This window comes from Ambystoma mexicanum, unplaced genomic scaffold (genome assembly GCF_040938575.1).
Source record: "Ambystoma mexicanum isolate Mex_15411 unplaced genomic scaffold, UKY_AmexF1_1 Mex_scaf133, whole genome shotgun sequence".
In the NCBI taxonomy this organism is placed as follows: Eukaryota; Metazoa; Chordata; class Amphibia; order Caudata; family Ambystomatidae; genus Ambystoma; species Ambystoma mexicanum.
In genome coordinates this window covers 21386-41477 of record NW_027182362.1, presented here as the reverse complement: position 1 = coordinate 41477, position 20092 = coordinate 21386, and the positions used below count along the sequence as shown (strand labels likewise).

General features: G+C 47.4%; 12 non-coding genes across 12 annotated transcripts; all 12 read right to left on the bottom strand.

The window, feature by feature from the left end:
• Positions 1-1388: 1388 nt before the first annotated feature.
• TRNAV-UAC (transfer RNA valine (anticodon UAC)) lies at positions 1389-1461 on the bottom strand. The gene has a single exon. It is a non-coding gene; the product is annotated as a tRNA-Val (tRNA).
• A 414-nt stretch (positions 1462-1875) lies between these two features.
• On the bottom strand, positions 1876-1947 carry TRNAP-CGG (transfer RNA proline (anticodon CGG)). Its single transcript has one exon. It is a non-coding gene; the product is annotated as a tRNA-Pro (tRNA).
• Positions 1948-4702: 2755 nt separating this feature from the next.
• TRNAV-UAC (transfer RNA valine (anticodon UAC)) lies at positions 4703-4775 on the bottom strand. Its single transcript has one exon. It is a non-coding gene; the product is annotated as a tRNA-Val (tRNA).
• Positions 4776-5189: 414 nt separating this feature from the next.
• On the bottom strand, positions 5190-5261 carry TRNAP-CGG (transfer RNA proline (anticodon CGG)). Its single transcript has one exon. It is a non-coding gene; the product is annotated as a tRNA-Pro (tRNA).
• A 2735-nt stretch (positions 5262-7996) lies between these two features.
• Positions 7997-8069, bottom strand: TRNAV-UAC (transfer RNA valine (anticodon UAC)). Its single transcript has one exon. It is a non-coding gene; the product is annotated as a tRNA-Val (tRNA).
• Positions 8070-8483: 414 nt separating this feature from the next.
• On the bottom strand, positions 8484-8555 carry TRNAP-CGG (transfer RNA proline (anticodon CGG)). The gene has a single exon. It is a non-coding gene; the product is annotated as a tRNA-Pro (tRNA).
• A 2686-nt stretch (positions 8556-11241) lies between these two features.
• TRNAV-UAC (transfer RNA valine (anticodon UAC)) lies at positions 11242-11314 on the bottom strand. Its single transcript has one exon. It is a non-coding gene; the product is annotated as a tRNA-Val (tRNA).
• Positions 11315-11728: 414 nt separating this feature from the next.
• TRNAP-CGG (transfer RNA proline (anticodon CGG)) lies at positions 11729-11800 on the bottom strand. The gene has a single exon. It is a non-coding gene; the product is annotated as a tRNA-Pro (tRNA).
• A 2719-nt stretch (positions 11801-14519) lies between these two features.
• Positions 14520-14592, bottom strand: TRNAV-UAC (transfer RNA valine (anticodon UAC)). The gene has a single exon. It is a non-coding gene; the product is annotated as a tRNA-Val (tRNA).
• Positions 14593-15006: 414 nt separating this feature from the next.
• On the bottom strand, positions 15007-15078 carry TRNAP-CGG (transfer RNA proline (anticodon CGG)). Its single transcript has one exon. It is a non-coding gene; the product is annotated as a tRNA-Pro (tRNA).
• Positions 15079-17817: 2739 nt separating this feature from the next.
• TRNAV-UAC (transfer RNA valine (anticodon UAC)) lies at positions 17818-17890 on the bottom strand. Its single transcript has one exon. It is a non-coding gene; the product is annotated as a tRNA-Val (tRNA).
• Positions 17891-18303: 413 nt separating this feature from the next.
• Positions 18304-18375, bottom strand: TRNAP-CGG (transfer RNA proline (anticodon CGG)). Its single transcript has one exon. It is a non-coding gene; the product is annotated as a tRNA-Pro (tRNA).
• Positions 18376-20092: the final 1717 nt, after the last annotated feature.

Sequence of the window (20092 nt, the reverse complement as noted above, 5' to 3'; positions counted from 1 at the left end):
CCCAGTGTATTTCTCAAGCTCTTGAGAGCATATGCTATTTCCATGGGAACGCAAATAAGTTCATACTTTACATTTGTGTGTGACAAAAGGGGAAAAAAACGATTTTGTGTAAAATGCCAGCAGAGAGTGTTTCTGCCCGGTCTCGAACGTGCTAACCACTACACTACAGAAACAACTGCTTGCATCCCTTTGTAGGGACTGGGAGAACAGGTGCAAAGGGCTTTGCAAGTGGACCTGCTTAAAGACTAATCAAATGCCTTGCGCCTGAAGCTCACACAATCCAGCCTAAAACATACGTCCTATCAAGCATGCGCACATATACAAGTATGCCTGTTGAGGGTCTATGCAGCGTACAGAGGGAAGGACATATTTCCACTTTGAGATCGGACGGCCAAAACTCACAAGCAAATCAAGGAATGTTACTGAGAGCTAACAGAGAACACAAAGTGCTTGTCGCAAGGACATGGCAGGCAAAGAGGTTCAGGAAGTGAATTGTTCATCGACTACTGCTTACCGAGAAAGCCAGAGAGTCTGTCCAATGAAAATAACATTGGAAAAAAAAAAAAGGAGCTCAAGTTACCCACCTTGATCGGGCTCCTCCGGACCTCTCGCACCCAAAGCGAGAATCATACCCCTAGACCAACGAGCCACGGTCCTGTGATCATCTGATGGAATTGTACTCAGCGTTTCCACCCCCCTTAGGCTTCGAGGCCAAGAATGCCTATTCCTGAAGTTTGTTCCTGCCGCTGAAAGCCTTGTCGGTGTATGAGCCAAATGAATGCCCCAGTCGGCACGCTCTGACTGTCTTCATAGCTCTTCTTCTCGTCCTGAAGGTGTTGGCACATTGACATCAGGATCAATGAAGCTGGTGGCACACCCTCCCTTCCATTCGCCCGTGAAGGGTACGTATAAAAGAGCTGTTGATGCACAGAAGAAGAAATCTAGCACAACACCAACGCGGTCTGCTGATCAATTGAAAGTGGACAAAGTGAGCGAGTGAGAGCCTTCATTTTGCACCGGATCTGCATTGGCAGAAGCTCTGAGGGCTAGGAATTTTCTTTTGCCCTTGAAAAAAAGAAAAATCCAATATCACATCTGCCTGGGTGCATGAACATTGCTCAGGGAAAAGCAGCGCCACCCTTCTGTAAGAAATAGCATTGCACAACTGCTCCCTCAGCTTTCCATCCAACTATACATAAGCACGCACATATGCAGGCATGCAATTTTAATTCATCACATATTCGGAGCAAATGTGAGTGCGCTCGTCTACTCAGAATTTATTTCAAAGCGTGTCAGAGGAACTGCTTCTTCCGTTGCAACTGCAAATAAGTTCATGGCTTGAGCTTCGAGATGGTGGAACATGAAAAGTGTAAAATGCCACCCTCTGCTGTTTCTGCCCGGTCTCGAACCAGGGACCTTTCGCGTGTAAGGCGAACGTGATAACCACTACACTACAGAAACTGCTGCATGCTATGCCCTCTGGCGGTTGAGAGAATAGGGTCAAGTAACAGTGCAATTGTCTCTGTTTGAACACTTATCAAATGCCTCACGCCCAAAGCTTTACAAATGCAGCTCATCACACACACGGCGTTACAAGCATGAACACTCAGACAAGTGTGCCAGCTGAGAGGCCGTGCAGTCTGAAGATGTAAGGGCCTCTTTAGGCATTGGTATGGGACAGCCATGAATTAACAAACAAATCCAGAAAGGTGACTGAGAGCTACTTGGGACTCCTTAATGCATGGCGCAATGAGGCGGTCCGCAAAGAGGCTTAGGAAGCCCAATGTTCATCGACCATTGTCCATCCATCAGTCCAGAGTCTATAGAATTGAAAAACACATGTGTAAAAAAGTATCGGGCCAGGCACCAATCAATGGGCTCGTCCGGGATTTGAACCCGGGACCTCTCGCACCCGAAGCGAGAATCATACCCCTAGACCAACGAGCCTACACTTGCAGAGTAGTCTAGACAATATGTAGGGATTTGACTTGGCAGTTGTACCTCTTGAGGATTGTAGCACAAGAGTATCTCTTCCTAACGTTTGCTCCTAAAGCCCGTCCTCGTCCCTAAATGATGCAAAGGCTGAGCGTCTTCACAGGTCTACTCCTCATCCCGAAGGTTGGTGGACCATTGACATCAGGGTGAAAGGTGCTTGCGATACACTGTTCCTTCCTTCCTTCCTTCCTTCCTTCCTTCCTTCCTTCCTTCCTTCCTTCCTTCCTTCCTTCCTTCCTTCCTTCCTTCCTTCCTTCCTTCCTTCCTTCCTTCCTTCCTTCCTTCCTTCCTTCCTTCCTTCCTTCCTTCCTTCCTTCCTTCCTTCCTTCCTTCCTTCCTTCCTTCCTTCCTTCCTTCCTTCCTTCCTTCCTTCCTTCCTTCCTTCCTTCCTTCCTCTTATGCTGTTTATGTAATAAGAGGGGACGATACACAGAAGAGAGAGAGTGGCCCAACACACTAGACTAGCAGTCTTCTGATCAATCTGCAGCTGGCAAGGTGGGGGAGAGACTTTATTTTGCACCTGCTGGGATATGCATTGGCAGAAGCTCTGAGGGCTGGGCCTTTCCTTTTGCCTGTAAAAACAAAAAGCAGCCCTCCTCCCTCCAGCCCTGAGAGCATGGGCGTGACACTGGCAAAAGCAGCATCTCCCCTTTGGTAAAGATGACCATTGCACAGCTGCTCACTCAGAGCTCGATCGTGCTCGATCAGGCGAGATATATTTAGGTCACCAGCAAAGTCTGTTCTCTTTTCTTGCGTAGGGTGAGCATTCACAGAGCCCAGCTTCGTTGACAAGAGTGCAAAAGGTGTATACTAAAAGCTTTCTGCTTTACTTGAGCGCCATGGCCGTTATTATATTTTGGCTGCTCCAAGCAATCTCTGTCCAGCCTATGCAAATTTCCAGCTCAAATTTTCCCAGCACTCAAAAAGTCCCTCCTCCCGCCAGCTATGCTTTCAGGAAGTTCAGCAGAAGCAGTCCAACTTCTGTTCCCAGTTCAGAGGAAAAGCTTTCTCGGGCCAGAGAAAGCCAGGGAATCACTGTACCGGCAAGTGCATTTCTTACAACTGGTAATCCCTCAGAACACAGAAATGAAGAAGCTGTATATGAAAATGTGATATTTCTTTGGTACACTAACCTATGTAACTAATATGCACCATTTCAGAGGACGGAGCGGACCCAACTGTGATCCCAGAGACCCAAATACCCAGCAGTAGGGAAAAGAAATCCTCTCTGTGCTCTGCAACATTACATACACAAAATGAAGGCGCGTGCATTTTATTATTGGCCCCATATACACAATACATGTGAGGATGCTTGCCTTCCCAGTGTATTTCTCAAGCTCTTGAGAGCATATGCTATTTCCATGGGAACGCAAATAAGTTCATACTTTACATTTGTGTGTGACAAAAGGGGAAAAAAACGATTTTGTGTAAAATGCCAGCAGAGAGTGTTTCTGCCCGGTCTCGAACGTGCTAACCACTACACTACAGAAACAACTGCTTGCATCCCTTTGTAGGGACTGGGAGAACAGGTGCAAAGGGCTTTGCAAGTGGACCTGCTTAAAGACTAATCAAATGCCTTGCGCCTGAAGCTCACACAATCCAGCCTAAAACATACGTCCTATCAAGCATGCGCACATATACAAGTATGCCTGTTGAGGGTCTATGCAGCGTACAGAGGGAAGGACATATTTCCACTTTGAGATCGGACGGCCAAAACTCACAAGCAAATCAAGGAATGTTACTGAGAGCTAACAGAGAACACAAAGTGCTTGTCGCAAGGACATGGCAGGCAAAGAGGTTCAGGAAGTGAATTGTTCATCGACTACTGCTTACCGAGAAAGCCAGAGAGTCTGTCCAATGAAAATAACATTGGAAAAAAAAAAAAGGAGCTCAAGTTACCCACCTTGATCGGGCTCCTCCGGACCTCTCGCACCCAAAGCGAGAATCATACCCCTAGACCAACGAGCCACGGTCCTGTGATCATCTGACGGAATTGTACTCAGCGTTTCCACCCCCCTTAGGCTTCGAGGCCAAGAATGCCTATTCCTGAAGTTTGTTCCTGCCGCTGAAAGCCTTGTCGGTGTATGAGCCAAATGAATGCCCCAGTCGGCACGCTCTGACTGTCTTCATAGCTCTTCTTCTCGTCCTGAAGGTGTTGGCACATTGACATCAGGATCAATGAAGCTGGTGGCACACCCTCCCTTCCATTCGCCCGTGAAGGGTACGTATAAAAGAGCTGTTGATGCACAGAAGAAGAAATCTAGCACAACACCAACGCGGTCTGCTGATCAATTGAAAGTGGACAAAGTGAGCGAGTGAGAGCCTTCATTTTGCACCGGATCTGCATTGGCAGAAGCTCTGAGGGCTAGGAATTTTCTTTTGCCCTTGAAAAAAAGAAAAATCCAATATCACATCTGCCTGGGTTCATGAACATTGCTCAGGGAAAAGCAGCGCCACCCTTCTGTAAGAAATAGCATTGCACAACTGCTCCCTCAGCTTTCCATCCAACTATACATAAGCACGCACATATGCAGGCATGCAATTTTAATTCATCACATATTCGGAGCAAATGTGAGTGCGCTCGTCTACTCAGAATTTATTTCAAAGCGTGTCAGAGGAACTGCTTCTTCCGTTGCAACTGCAAATAAGTTCATGGCTTGAGCTTCGAGATGGTGGAACATGAAAAGTGTAAAATGCCACCCTCTGCTGTTTCTGCCCGGTCTCGAACCAGGGACCTTTCGCGTGTAAGGCGAACGTGATAACCACTACACTACAGAAACTGCTGCATGCTATGCCCTCTGGCGGTTGAGAGAATAGGGTCAAGTAACAGTGCAATTGTCTCTGTTTGAACACTTATCAAATGCCTCACGCCCAAAGCTTTACAAATGCAGCTCATCACACACACGGCGTTACAAGCATGAACACTCAGACAAGTGTGCCAGCTGAGAGGCCGTGCAGTCTGAAGATGTAAGGGCCTCTTTAGGCATTGGTATGGGACAGCCATGAATTAACAAACAAATCCAGAAAGGTGACTGAGAGCTACTTGGGACTCCTTAATGCATGGCGCAATGAGGCGGTCCGCAAAGAGGCTTAGGAAGCCCAATGTTCATCGACCATTGTCCATCCATCAGTCCAGAGTCTATAGAATTGAAAAACACATGTGTAAAAAAGTATCGGGCCAGGCACCAATCAATGGGCTCGTCCGGGATTTGAACCCGGGACCTCTCGCACCCGAAGCGAGAATCATACCCCTAGACCAACGAGCCTACACTTGCAGAGTAGTCTAGACAATATGTAGGGATTTGACTTGGCAGTTGTACCTCTTGAGGATTGTAGCACAAGAGTATCTCTTCCTAACGTTTGCTCCTAAAGCCCGTCCTCGTCCCTAAATGATGCAAAGGCTGAGCGTCTTCACAGGTCTACTCCTCATCCCGAAGGTTGGTGGACCATTGACATCAGGGTGAAAGGTGCTTGCGATACACTGTTCCTTCCTTCCTTCCTTCCTTCCTTCCTTCCTTCCTTCCTTCCTTCCTTCCTTCCTTCCTTCCTTCCTTCCTTCCTTCCTTCCTTCCTTCCTTCCTTCCTTCCTTCCTTCCTTCCTTCCTTCCTTCCTTCCTTCCTTCCTTCCTTCCTTCCTTCCTTCCTTCCTTCCTTCCTTCCTTCCTTCCTTCCTTCCTTCCTTCCTTCCTCTTATGCTGTTTATGTAATAAGAGGGGACGATACACAGAAGAGAGAGAGTGGCCCAACACACTAGACTAGCAGTCTTCTGATCAATCTGCAGCTGGCAAGGTGGGGGAGAGACTTTATTTTGCACCTGCTGGGATATGCAGTGGCAGAAGCTCTGAGGGCTGGGCCTTTCCTTTTGCCTGTAAAAACAAAAAGCAGCCCTCCTCCCTCCAGCCCTGAGAGCATGGGCGTGACACTGGCAAAAGCAGCATCTCCCCTTTGGTAAAGATGACCATTGCACAGCTGCTCACTCAGAGCTCGATCGTGCTCGATCAGGCGAGATATATTTAGGTCACCAGCAAAGTCTGTTCTCTTTTCTTGCGTAGGGTGAGCATTCACAGAGCCCAGCTTCGTTGACAAGAGTGCAAAAGGTGTATACTAAAAGCTTTCTGCTTTACTTGAGCGCCATGGCCGTTATTATATTTTGGCTGCTCCAAGCAATCTCTGTCCAGCCTATGCAAATTTCCAGCTCAAATTTTCCCAGCACTCAAAAAGTCCCTCCTCCCGCCAGCTATGCTTTCAGGAAGTTCAGCAGAAGCAGTCCAACTTCTGTTCCCAGTTCAGAGGAAAAGCTTTCTCGGGCCAGAGAAAGCCAGGGAATCACTGTACCGGCAAGTGCATTTCTTACAACTGGTAATCCCTCAGAACACAGAAATGAAGAAGCTGTATATGAAAATGTGATATTTCTTTGGTACACTAACCTATGTAACTAATATGCACCATTTCAGAGGACGGAGCGGACCCAACTGTGATCCCAGAGACCCAAATACCCAGCAGTAGGGAAAAGAAATCCTCTCTGTGCTCTGCAACATTACATACACAAAATGAAGGCGCGTGCATTTTATTATTGGCCCCATATACACAATACATGTGAGGATGCTTGCCTTCCCAGTGTATTTCTCAAGCTCTTGAGAGCATATGCTATTTCCATGGGAACGCAAATAAGTTCATACTTTACATTTGTGTGTGACAAAAGGGGAAAAAAACGATTTTGTGTAAAATGCCAGCAGAGAGTGTTTCTGCCCGGTCTCGAACGTGCTAACCACTACACTACAGAAACAACTGCTTGCATCCCTTTGTAGGGACTGGGAGAACAGGTGCAAAGGGCTTTGCAAGTGGACCTGCTTAAAGACTAATCAAATGCCTTGCGCCTGAAGCTCACACAATCCAGCCTAAAACATACGTCCTATCAAGCATGCGCACATATACAAGTATGCCTGTTGAGGGTCTATGCAGCGTACAGAGGGAAGGACATATTTCCACTTTGAGATCGGACGGCCAAAACTCACAAGCAAATCAAGGAATGTTACTGAGAGCTAACAGAGAACACAAAGTGCTTGTCGCAAGGACATGGCAGGCAAAGAGGTTCAGGAAGTGAATTGTTCATCGACTACTGCTTACCGAGAAAGCCAGAGAGTCTGTCCAATGAAAATAACATTGGAAAAAAAAAAAAGGAGCTCAAGTTACCCACCTTGATCGGGCTCCTCCGGACCTCTCGCACCCAAAGCGAGAATCATACCCCTAGACCAACGAGCCACGGTCCTGTGATCATCTGACGGAATTGTACTCAGCGTTTCCACCCCCCTTAGGCTTCGAGGCCAAGAATGCCTATTCCTGAAGTTTGTTCCTGCCGCTGAAAGCCTTGTCGGTGTATGAGCCAAATGAATGCCCCAGTCGGCACGCTCTGACTGTCTTCATAGCTCTTCTTCTCGTCCTGAAGGTGTTGGCACATTGACATCAGGATCAATGAAGCTGGTGGCACACCCTCCCTTCCATTCGCCCGTGAAGGGTACGTATAAAAGAGCTGTTGATGCACAGAAGAAGAAATCTAGCACAACACCAACGCGGTCTGCTGATCAATTGAAAGTGGACAAAGTGAGCGAGTGAGAGCCTTCATTTTGCACCGGATCTGCATTGGCAGAAGCTCTGAGGGCTAGGAATTTTCTTTTGCCCTTGAAAAAAAGAAAAATCCAATATCACATCTGCCTGGGTGCATGAACATTGCTCAGGGAAAAGCAGCGCCACCCTTCTGTAAGAAATAGCATTGCACAACTGCTCCCTCAGCTTTCCATCCAACTATACATAAGCACGCACATATGCAGGCATGCAATTTTAATTCATCACATATTCGGAGCAAATGTGAGTGCGCTCGTCTACTCAGAATTTATTTCAAAGCGTGTCAGAGGAACTGCTTCTTCCGTTGCAACTGCAAATAAGTTCATGGCTTGAGCTTCGAGATGGTGGAACATGAAAAGTGTAAAATGCCACCCTCTGCTGTTTCTGCCCGGTCTCGAACCAGGGACCTTTCGCGTGTAAGGCGAACGTGATAACCACTACACTACAGAAACTGCTGCATGCTATGCCCTCTGGCGGTTGAGAGAATAGGGTCAAGTAACAGTGCAATTGTCTCTGTTTGAACACTTATCAAATGCCTCACGCCCAAAGCTTTACAAATGCAGCTCATCACACACACGGCGTTACAAGCATGAACACTCAGACAAGTGTGCCAGCTGAGAGGCCGTGCAGTCTGAAGATGTAAGGGCCTCTTTAGGCATTGGTATGGGACAGCCATGAATTAACAAACAAATCCAGAAAGGTGACTGAGAGCTACTTGGGACTCCTTAATGCATGGCGCAATGAGGCGGTCCGCAAAGAGGCTTAGGAAGCCCAATGTTCATCGACCATTGTCCATCCATCAGTCCAGAGTCTATAGAATTGAAAAACACATGTGTAAAAAAGTATCGGGCCAGGCACCAATCAATGGGCTCGTCCGGGATTTGAACCCGGGACCTCTCGCACCCGAAGCGAGAATCATACCCCTAGACCAACGAGCCTACACTTGCAGAGTAGTCTAGACAATATGTAGGGATTTGACTTGGCAGTTGTACCTCTTGAGGATTGTAGCACAAGAGTATCTCTTCCTAACATTTGCTCCTAAAGCCCGTCCTCGTCCCTAAATGATGCAAAGGCTGAGCGTCTTCACAGGTCTACTCCTCATCCCGAAGGTTGGTGGACCATTGACATCAGGGTGAAAGGTGCTTGCGATACACTGTTCCTTCCTTCCTTCCTTCCTTCCTTCCTTCCTTCCTTCCTTCCTTCCTTCCTTCCTTCCTTCCTTCCTTCCTTCCTTCCTTCCTTCCTTCCTTCCTTCCTTCCTTCCTTCCTTCCTTCCTTCCTTCCTTCCTTCCTTCCTTCCTTCCTTCCTTCCTCTTATGCTGTTTATGTAATAAGAGGGGACGATACACAGAAGAGAGAGAGTGGCCCAACACACTAGACTAGCAGTCTTCTGATCAATCTGCAGCTGGCAAGGTGGGGGAGAGACTTTATTTTGCACCTGCTGGGATATGCATTGGCAGAAGCTCTGAGGGCTGGGCCTTTCCTTTTGCCTGTAAAAACAAAAAGCAGCCCTCCTCCCTCCAGCCCTGAGAGCATGGGCGTGACACTGGCAAAAGCAGCATCTCCCCTTTGGTAAAGATGACCATTGCACAGCTGCTCACTCAGAGCTCGATCGTGCTCGATCAGGCGAGATATATTTAGGTCACCAGCAAAGTCTGTTCTCTTTTCTTGCGTAGGGTGAGCATTCACAGAGCCCAGCTTCGTTGACAAGAGTGCAAAAGGTGTATACTAAAAGCTTTCTGCTTTACTTGAGCGCCATGGCCGTTATTATATTTTGGCTGCTCCAAGCAATCTCTGTCCAGCCTATGCAAATTTCCAGCTCAAATTTTCCCAGCACTCAAAAAGTCCCTCCTCCCGCCAGCTATGCTTTCAGGAAGTTCAGCAGAAGCAGTCCAACTTCTGTTCCCAGTTCAGAGGAAAAGCTTTCTCGGGCCAGAGAAAGCCAGGGAATCACTGTACCGGCAAGTGCATTTCTTACAACTGGTAATCCCTCAGAACACAGAAATGAAGAAGCTGTATATGAAAATGTGATATTTCTTTGGTACACTAACCTATGTAACTAATATGCACCATTTCAGAGGACGGAGCGGACCCAACTGTGATCCCAGAGACCCAAATACCCAGCAGTAGGGAAAAGAAATCCTCTCTGTGCTCTGCAACATTACATACACAAAATGAAGGCGCGTGCATTTTATTATTGGCCCCATATACACAATACATGTGAGGATGCTTGCCTTCCCAGTGTATTTCTCAAGCTCTTGAGAGCATATGCTATTTCCATGGGAACGCAAATAAGTTCATACTTTACATTTGTGTGTGACAAAAGGGGAAAAAAACGATTTTGTGTAAAATGCCAGCAGAGAGTGTTTCTGCCCGGTCTCGAACGTGCTAACCACTACACTACAGAAACAACTGCTTGCATCCCTTTGTAGGGACTGGGAGAACAGGTGCAAAGGGCTTTGCAAGTGGACCTGCTTAAAGACTAATCAAATGCCTTGCGCCTGAAGCTCACACAATCCAGCCTAAAACATACGTCCTATCAAGCATGCGCACATATACAAGTATGCCTGTTGAGGGTCTATGCAGCGTACAGAGGGAAGGACATATTTCCACTTTGAGATCGGACGGCCAAAACTCACAAGCAAATCAAGGAATGTTACTGAGAGCTAACAGAGAACACAAAGTGCTTGTCGCAAGGACATGGCAGGCAAAGAGGTTCAGGAAGTGAATTGTTCATCGACTACTGCTTACCGAGAAAGCCAGAGAGTCTGTCCAATGAAAATAACATTGGAAAAAAAAAAAAGGAGCTCAAGTTACCCACCTTGATCGGGCTCCTCCGGACCTCTCGCACCCAAAGCGAGAATCATACCCCTAGACCAACGAGCCACGGTCCTGTGATCATCTGACGGAATTGTACTCAGCGTTTCCACCCCCCTTAGGCTTCGAGGCCAAGAATGCCTATTCCTGAAGTTTGTTCCTGCCGCTGAAAGCCTTGTCGGTGTATGAGCCAAATGAATGCCCCAGTCGGCACGCTCTGACTGTCTTCATAGCTCTTCTTCTCGTCCTGAAGGTGTTGGCACATTGACATCAGGATCAATGAAGCTGGTGGCACACCCTCCCTTCCATTCGCCCGTGAAGGGTACGTATAAAAGAGCTGTTGATGCACAGAAGAAGAAATCTAGCACAACACCAACGCGGTCTGCTGATCAATTGAAAGTGGACAAAGTGAGCGAGTGAGAGCCTTCATTTTGCACCGGATCTGCATTGGCAGAAGCTCTGAGGGCTAGGAATTTTCTTTTGCCCTTGAAAAAAAGAAAAATCCAATATCACATCTGCCTGGGTGCATGAACATTGCTCAGGGAAAAGCAGCGCCACCCTTCTGTAAGAAATAGCATTGCACAACTGCTCCCTCAGCTTTCCATCCAACTATACATAAGCACGCACATATGCAGGCATGCAATTTTATTCATCACATATTCGGAGCAAATGTGAGTGCGCTCGTCTACTCAGAATTTATTTCAAAGCGTGTCAGAGGAACTGCTTCTTCCGTTGCAACTGCAAATAAGTTCATGGCTTGAGCTTCGAGATGGTGGAACATGAAAAGTGTAAAATGCCACCCTCTGCTGTTTCTGCCCGGTCTCGAACCAGGGACCTTTCGCGTGTAAGGCGAACGTGATAACCACTACACTACAGAAACTGCTGCATGCTATGCCCTCTGGCGGTTGAGAGAATAGGGTCAAGTAACAGTGCAATTGTCTCTGTTTGAACACTTATCAAATGCCTCACGCCCAAAGCTTTACAAATGCAGCTCATCACACACACGGCGTTACAAGCATGAACACTCAGACAAGTGTGCCAGCTGAGAGGCCGTGCAGTCTGAAGATGTAAGGGCCTCTTTAGGCATTGGTATGGGACAGCCATGAATTAACAAACAAATCCAGAAAGGTGACTGAGAGCTACTTGGGACTCCTTAATGCATGGCGCAATGAGGCGGTCCGCAAAGAGGCTTAGGAAGCCCAATGTTCATCGACCATTGTCCATCCATCAGTCCAGAGTCTATAGAATTGAAAAACACATGTGTAAAAAAGTATCGGGCCAGGCACCAATCAATGGGCTCGTCCGGGATTTGAACCCGGGACCTCTCGCACCCGAAGCGAGAATCATACCCCTAGACCAACGAGCCTACACTTGCAGAGTAGTCTAGACAATATGTAGGGATTTGACTTGGCAGTTGTACCTCTTGAGGATTGTAGCACAAGAGTATCTCTTCCTAACATTTGCTCCTAAAGCCCGTCCTCGTCCCTAAATGATGCAAAGGCTGAGCGTCTTCACAGGTCTACTCCTCATCCCGAAGGTTGGTGGACCATTGACATCAGGGTGAAAGGTGCTTGCGATACACTGTTCCTTCCTTCCTTCCTTCCTTCCTTCCTTCCTTCCTTCCTTCCTTCCTTCCTTCCTTCCTTCCTTCCTTCCTTCCTTCCTTCCTTCCTTCCTTCCTTCCTTCCTTCCTTCCTTCCTTCCTTCCTTCCTTCCTTCCTTCCTTCCTTCCTTCCTTCCTTCCTTCCTTCCTTCCTTCCTTCCTTCCTTCCTCTTATGCTGTTTATGTAATAAGAGGGGACGATACACAGAAGAGAGAGAGTGGCCCAACACACTAGACTAGCAGTCTTCTGATCAATCTGCAGCTGGCAAGGTGGGGGAGAGACTTTATTTTGCACCTGCTGGGATATGCATTGGCAGAAGCTCTGAGGGCTGGGCCTTTCCTTTTGCCTGTAAAAACAAAAAGCAGCCCTCCTCCCTCCAGCCCTGAGAGCATGGGCGTGACACTGGCAAAAGCAGCATCTCCCCTTTGGTAAAGATGACCATTGCACAGCTGCTCACTCAGAGCTCGATCGTGCTCGATCAGGCGAGATATATTTAGGTCACCAGCAAAGTCTGTTCTCTTTTCTTGCGTAGGGTGAGCATTCACAGAGCCCAGCTTCGTTGACAAGAGTGCAAAAGGTGTATACTAAAAGCTTTCTGCTTTACTTGAGCGCCATGGCCGTTATTATATTTTGGCTGCTCCAAGCAATCTCTGTCCAGCCTATGCAAATTTCCAGCTCAAATTTTCCCAGCACTCAAAAAGTCCCTCCTCCCGCCAGCTATGCTTTCAGGAAGTTCAGCAGAAGCAGTCCAACTTCTGTTCCCAGTTCAGAGGAAAAGCTTTCTCGGGCCAGAGAAAGCCAGGGAATCACTGTACCGGCAAGTGCATTTCTTACAACTGGTAATCCCTCAGAACACAGAAATGAAGAAGCTGTATATGAAAATGTGATATTTCTTTGGTACACTAACCTATGTAACTAATATGCACCATTTCAGAGGACGGAGCGGACCCAACTGTGATCCCAGAGACCCAAATACCCAGCAGTAGGGAAAAGAAATCCTCTCTGTGCTCTGCAACATTACATACACAAAATGAAGGCGCGTGCATTTTATTATTGGCCCCATATACACAATACATGTGAGGATGCTTGCCTTCCCAGTGTATTTCTCAAGCTCTTGAGAGCATATGCTATTTCCATGGGAACGCAAATAAGTTCATACTTTACATTTGTGTGTGACAAAAGGGGAAAAAAACGATTTTGTGTAAAATGCCAGCAGAGAGTGTTTCTGCCCGGTCTCGAACGTGCTAACCACTACACTACAGAAACAACTGCTTGCATCCCTTTGTAGGGACTGGGAGAACAGGTGCAAAGGGCTTTGCAAGTGGACCTGCTTAAAGACTAATCAAATGCCTTGCGCCTGAAGCTCACACAATCCAGCCTAAAACATACGTCCTATCAAGCATGCGCACATATACAAGTATGCCTGTTGAGGGTCTATGCAGCGTACAGAGGGAAGGACATATTTCCACTTTGAGATCGGACGGCCAAAACTCACAAGCAAATCAAGGAATGTTACTGAGAGCTAACAGAGAACACAAAGTGCTTGTCGCAAGGACATGGCAGGCAAAGAGGTTCAGGAAGTGAATTGTTCATCGACTACTGCTTACCGAGAAAGCCAGAGAGTCTGTCCAATGAAAATAACATTGGAAAAAAAAAAAAGGAGCTCAAGTTACCCACCTTGATCGGGCTCCTCCGGACCTCTCGCACCCAAAGCGAGAATCATACCCCTAGACCAACGAGCCACGGTCCTGTGATCATCTGACGGAATTGTACTCAGCGTTTCCACCCCCCTTAGGCTTCGAGGCCAAGAATGCCTATTCCTGAAGTTTGTTCCTGCCGCTGAAAGCCTTGTCGGTGTATGAGCCAAATGAATGCCCCAGTCGGCACGCTCTGACTGTCTTCATAGCTCTTCTTCTCGTCCTGAAGGTGTTGGCACATTGACATCAGGATCAATGAAGCTGGTGGCACACCCTCCCTTCCATTCGCCCGTGAAGGGTACGTATAAAAGAGCTGTTGATGCACAGAAGAAGAAATCTAGCACAACACCAACGCGGTCTGCTGATCAATTGAAAGTGGACAAAGTGAGCGAGTGAGAGCCTTCATTTTGCACCGGATCTGCATTGGCAGAAGCTCTGAGGGCTAGGAATTTTCTTTTGCCCTTGAAAAAAAGAAAAATCCAATATCACATCTGCCTGGGTGCATGAACATTGCTCAGGGAAAAGCAGCGCCACCCTTCTGTAAGAAATAGCATTGCACAACTGCTCCCTCAGCTTTCCATCCAACTATACATAAGCACGCACATATGCAGGCATGCAATTTTAATTCATCACATATTCGGAGCAAATGTGAGTGCGCTCGTCTACTCAGAATTTATTTCAAAGCGTGTCAGAGGAACTGCTTCTTCCGTTGCAACTGCAAATAAGTTCATGGCTTGAGCTTCGAGATGGTGGAACATGAAAAGTGTAAAATGCCACCCTCTGCTGTTTCTGCCCGGTCTCGAACCAGGGACCTTTCGCGTGTAAGGCGAACGTGATAACCACTACACTACAGAAACTGCTGCATGCTATGCCCTCTGGCGGTTGAGAGAATAGGGTCAAGTAACAGTGCAATTGTCTCTGTTTGAACACTTATCAAATGCCTCACGCCCAAAGCTTTACAAATGCAGCTCATCACACACACGGCGTTACAAGCATGAACACTCAGACAAGTGTGCCAGCTGAGAGGCCGTGCAGTCTGAAGATGTAAGGGCCTCTTTAGGCATTGGTATGGGACAGCCATGAATTAACAAACAAATCCAGAAAGGTGACTGAGAGCTACTTGGGACTCCTTAATGCATGGCGCAATGAGGCGGTCCGCAAAGAGGCTTAGGAAGCCCAATGTTCATCGACCATTGTCCATCCATCAGTCCAGAGTCTATAGAATTGAAAAACACATGTGTAAAAAAGTATCGGGCCAGGCACCAATCAATGGGCTCGTCCGGGATTTGAACCCGGGACCTCTCGCACCCGAAGCGAGAATCATACCCCTAGACCAACGAGCCTACACTTGCAGAGTAGTCTAGACAATATGTAGGGATTTGACTTGGCAGTTGTACCTCTTGAGGATTGTAGCACAAGAGTATCTCTTCCTAACGTTTGCTCCTAAAGCCCGTCCTCGTCCCTAAATGATGCAAAGGCTGAGCGTCTTCACAGGTCTACTCCTCATCCCGAAAGTTGGTGGACCATTGACATCAGGGTGAAAGGTGCTTGCGATACACTGTTCCTTCCTTCCTTCCTTCCTTCCTTCCTTCCTTCCTTCCTTCCTTCCTTCCTTCCTTCCTTCCTTCCTTCCTTCCTTCCTTCCTTCCTTCCTTCCTTCCTTCCTTCCTTCCTTCCTTCCTTCCTTCCTTCCTTCCTTCCTTCCTTCCTTCCTTCCTTCCTTCCTTCCTTCCTTCCTTCCTTCCTTCCTTCCTTCCTTCCTTCCTTCCTCTTATGCTGTTTATGTAATAAGAGGGGACGATACACAGAAGAGAGAGAGTGGCCCAACACACTAGACTAGCAGTCTTCTGATCAATCTGCAGCTGGCAAGGTGGGGGAGAGACTTTATTTTGCACCTGCTGGGATATGCATTGGCAGAAGCTCTGAGGGCTGGGCCTTTCCTTTTGCCTGTAAAAACAAAAAGCAGCCCTCCTCCCTCCAGCCCTGAGAGCATGGGCGTGACACTGGCAAAAGCAGCATCTCCCCTTTGGTAAAGATGACCATTGCACAGCTGCTCACTCAGAGCTCGATCGTGCTCGATCAGGCGAGATATATTTAGGTCACCAGCAAAGTCTGTTCTCTTTTCTTGCGTAGGGTGAGCATTCACAGAGCCCAGCTTCGTTGACAAGAGTGCAAAAGGTGTATACTAAAAGCTTTCTGCTTTACTTGAGCGCCATGGCCGTTATTATATTTTGGCTGCTCCAAGCAATCTCTGTCCAGCCTATGCAAATTTCCAGCTCAAATTTTCCCAGCACTCAAAAAGTCCCTCCTCCCGCCAGCTATGCTTTCAGGAAGTTCAGCAGAAGCAGTCCAACTTCTGTTCCCAGTTCAGAGGAAAAGCTTTCTCGGGCCAGAGAAAGCCAGGGAATCACTGTACCGGCAAGTGCATTTCTTACAACTGGTAATCCCTCAGAACACAGAAATGAAGAAGCTGTATATGAAAATGTGATATTTCTTTGGTACACTAACCTATGTAACTAATATGCACCATTTCAGAGGACGGAGCGGACCCAACTGTGATCCCAGAGACCCAAATACCCAGCAGTAGGGAAAAGAAATCCTCTCTGTGCTCTGCAACATTACATACACAAAATGAAGGCGCGTGCATTTTATTATTGGCCCCATATACACAATACATGTGAGGATGCTTGCCTTCCCAGTGTATTTCTCAAGCTCTTGAGAGCATATGCTATTTCCATGGGAACGCAAATAAGTTCATACTTTACATTTGTGTGTGACAAAAGGGGAAAAAAACGATTTTGTGTAAAATGCCAGCAGAGAGTGTTTCTGCCCGGTCTCGAACGTGCTAACCACTACACTACAGAAACAACTGCTTGCATCCCTTTGTAGGGACTGGGAGAACAGGTGCAAAGGGCTTTGCAAGTGGACCTGCTTAAAGACTAATCAAATGCCTTGCGCCTGAAGCTCACACAATCCAGCCTAAAACATACGTCCTATCAAGCATGCGCACATATACAAGTATGCCTGTTGAGGGTCTATGCAGCGTACAGAGGGAAGGACATATTTCCACTTTGAGATCGGACGGCCAAAACTCACAAGCAAATCAAGGAATGTTACTGAGAGCTAACAGAGAACACAAAGTGCTTGTCGCAAGGACATGGCAGGCAAAGAGGTTCAGGAAGTGAATTGTTCATCGACTACTGCTTACCGAGAAAGCCAGAGAGTCTGTCCAATGAAAATAACATTGGAAAAAAAAAAAAGGAGCTCAAGTTACCCACCTTGATCGGGCTCCTCCGGACCTCTCGCACCCAAAGCGAGAATCATACCCCTGGACCAACGAGCCACGGTCCTGTGATCATCTGACGGAATTGTACTCAGCGTTTCCACCCCCCTTAGGCTTCGAGGCCAAGAATGCCTATTCCTGAAGTTTGTTCCTGCCGCTGAAAGCCTTGTCGGTGTATGAGCCAAATGAATGCCCCAGTCGGCACGCTCTGACTGTCTTCATAGCTCTTCTTCTCGTCCTGAAGGTGTTGGCACATTGACATCAGGATCAATGAAGCTGGTGGCACACCCTCCCTTCCATTCGCCCGTGAAGGGTACGTATAAAAGAGCTGTTGATGCACAGAAGAAGAAATCTAGCACAACACCAACGCGGTCTGCTGATCAATTGAAAGTGGACAAAGTGAGCGAGTGAGAGCCTTCATTTTGCACCGGATCTGCATTGGCAGAAGCTCTGAGGGCTAGGAATTTTCTTTTGCCCTTGAAAAAAAGAAAAATCCAATATCACATCTGCCTGGGTGCATGAACATTGCTCAGGGAAAAGCAGCGCCACCCTTCTGTAAGAAATAGCATTGCACAACTGCTCCCTCAGCTTTCCATCCAACTATACATAAGCACGCACATATGCAGGCATGCAATTTTAATTCATCACATATTCGGAGCAAATGTGAGTGCGCTCGTCTACTCAGAATTTATTTCAAAGCGTGTCAGAGGAACTGCTTCTTCCGTTGCAACTGCAAATAAGTTCATGGCTTGAGCTTCGAGATGGTGGAACATGAAAAGTGTAAAATGCCACCCTCTGCTGTTTCTGCCCGGTCTCGAACCAGGGACCTTTCGCGTGTAAGGCGAACGTGATAACCACTACACTACAGAAACTGCTGCATGCTATGCCCTCTGGCGGTTGAGAGAATAGGGTCAAGTAACAGTGCAATTGTCTCTGTTTGAACACTTATCAAATGCCTCACGCCCAAAGCTTTACAAATGCAGCTCATCACACACACGGCGTTACAAGCATGAACACTCAGACAAGTGTGCCAGCTGAGAGGCCGTGCAGTCTGAAGATGTAAGGGCCTCTTTAGGCATTGGTATGGGACAGCCATGAATTAACAAACAAATCCAGAAAGGTGACTGAGAGCTACTTGGGACTCCTTAATGCATGGCGCAATGAGGCGGTCCGCAAAGAGGCTTAGGAAGCCCAATGTTCATCGACCATTTCCATCCATCAGTCCAGAGTCTATAGAATTGAAAAACACATGTGTAAAAAAGTATCGGGCCAGGCACCAATCAATGGGCTCGTCCGGGATTTGAACCCGGGACCTCTCGCACCCGAAGCGAGAATCATACCCCTAGACCAACGAGCCTACACTTGCAGAGTAGTCTAGACAATATGTAGGGATTTGACTTGGCAGTTGTACCTCTTGAGGATTGTAGCACAAGAGTATCTCTTCCTAACGTTTGCTCCTAAAGCCCGTCCTCGTCCCTAAATGATGCAAAGGCTGAGCGTCTTCACAGGTCTACTCCTCATCCCGAAGGTTGGTGGACCATTGACATCAGGGTGAAAGGTGCTTGCGATACACTGTTCCTTCCTTCCTTCCTTCCTTCCTTCCTTCCTTCCTTCCTTCCTTCCTTCCTTCCTTCCTTCCTTCCTTCCTTCCTTCCTTCCTTCCTTCCTTCCTTCCTTCCTTCCTTCCTTCCTTCCTTCCTTCCTTCCTTCCTTCCTTCCTTCCTTCCTTCCTTCCTTCCTTCCTTCCTTCCTTCCTTCCTTCCTTCCTTCCTTCCTTCCTTCCTCTTATGCTGTTTATGTAATAAGAGGGGACGATACACAGAAGAGAGAGAGTGGCCCAACACACTAGACTAGCAGTCTTCTGATCAATCTGCAGCTGGCAAGGTGGGGGAGAGACTTTATTTTGCACCTGCTGGGATATGCATTGGCAGAAGCTCTGAGGGCTGGGCCTTTCCTTTTGCCTGTAAAAACAAAAAGCAGCCCTCCTCCCTCCAGCCCTGAGAGCATGGGCGTGACACTGGCAAAAGCAGCATCTCCCCTTTGGTAAAGATGACCATTGCACAGCTGCTCACTCAGAGCTCGATCGTGCTCGATCAGGCGAGATATATTTAGGTCACCAGCAAAGTCTGTTCTCTTTTCTTGCGTAGGGTGAGCATTCACAGAGCCCAGCTACGTTGACAAGAGTGCAAAAGGTGTATACTAAAAGCTTTCTGCTTTACTTGAGCGCCATGGCCGTTATTATATTTTGGCTGCTCCAAGCAATCTCTGTCCAGCCTATGCAAATTTCCAGCTCAAATTTTCCCAGCACTCAAAAAGTCCCTCCTCCCGCCAGCTATGCTTTCAGGAAGTTCAGCAGAAGCAGTCCAACTTCTGTTCCCAGTTCAGAGGAAAAGCTTTCTCGGGCCAGAGAAAGCCAGGGAATCACTGTACCGGCAAGTGCATTTCTTACAACTGGTAATCCCTCAGAACACAGAAATGAAGAAGCTGTATATGAAAATGTGATATTTCTTTGGTACACTAACCTATGTAACTAATATGCACCATTTCAGAGGACGGAGCGGACCCAACTGTGATCCCAGAGACCCAAATACCCAGCAGTAGGGAAAAGAAATCCTCTCTGTGCTCTGCAACATTACATACACAAAATGAAGGCGCGTGCATTTTATTATTGGCCCCATATACACAATACATGTGAGGATGCTTGCCTTCCCAGTGTATTTCTCAAGCTCTTGAGAGCATATGCTATTTCCATGGGAACGCAAATAAGTTCATACTTTACATTTGTGTGTGACAAAAGGGGAAAAAAACGATTTTGTGTAAAATGCCAGCAGAGAGTGTTTCTGCCCGGTCTCGAACGTGCTAACCACTACACTACAGAAACAACTGCTTGCATCCCTTTGTAGGGACTGGGAGAACAGGTGCAAAGGGCTTTGCAAGTGGACCTGCTTAAAGACTAATCAAATGCCTTGCGCCTGAAGCTCACACAATCCAGCCTAAAACATACGTCCTATCAAGCATGCGCACATATACAAGTATGCCTGTTGAGGGTCTATGCAGCGTACAGAGGGAAGGAC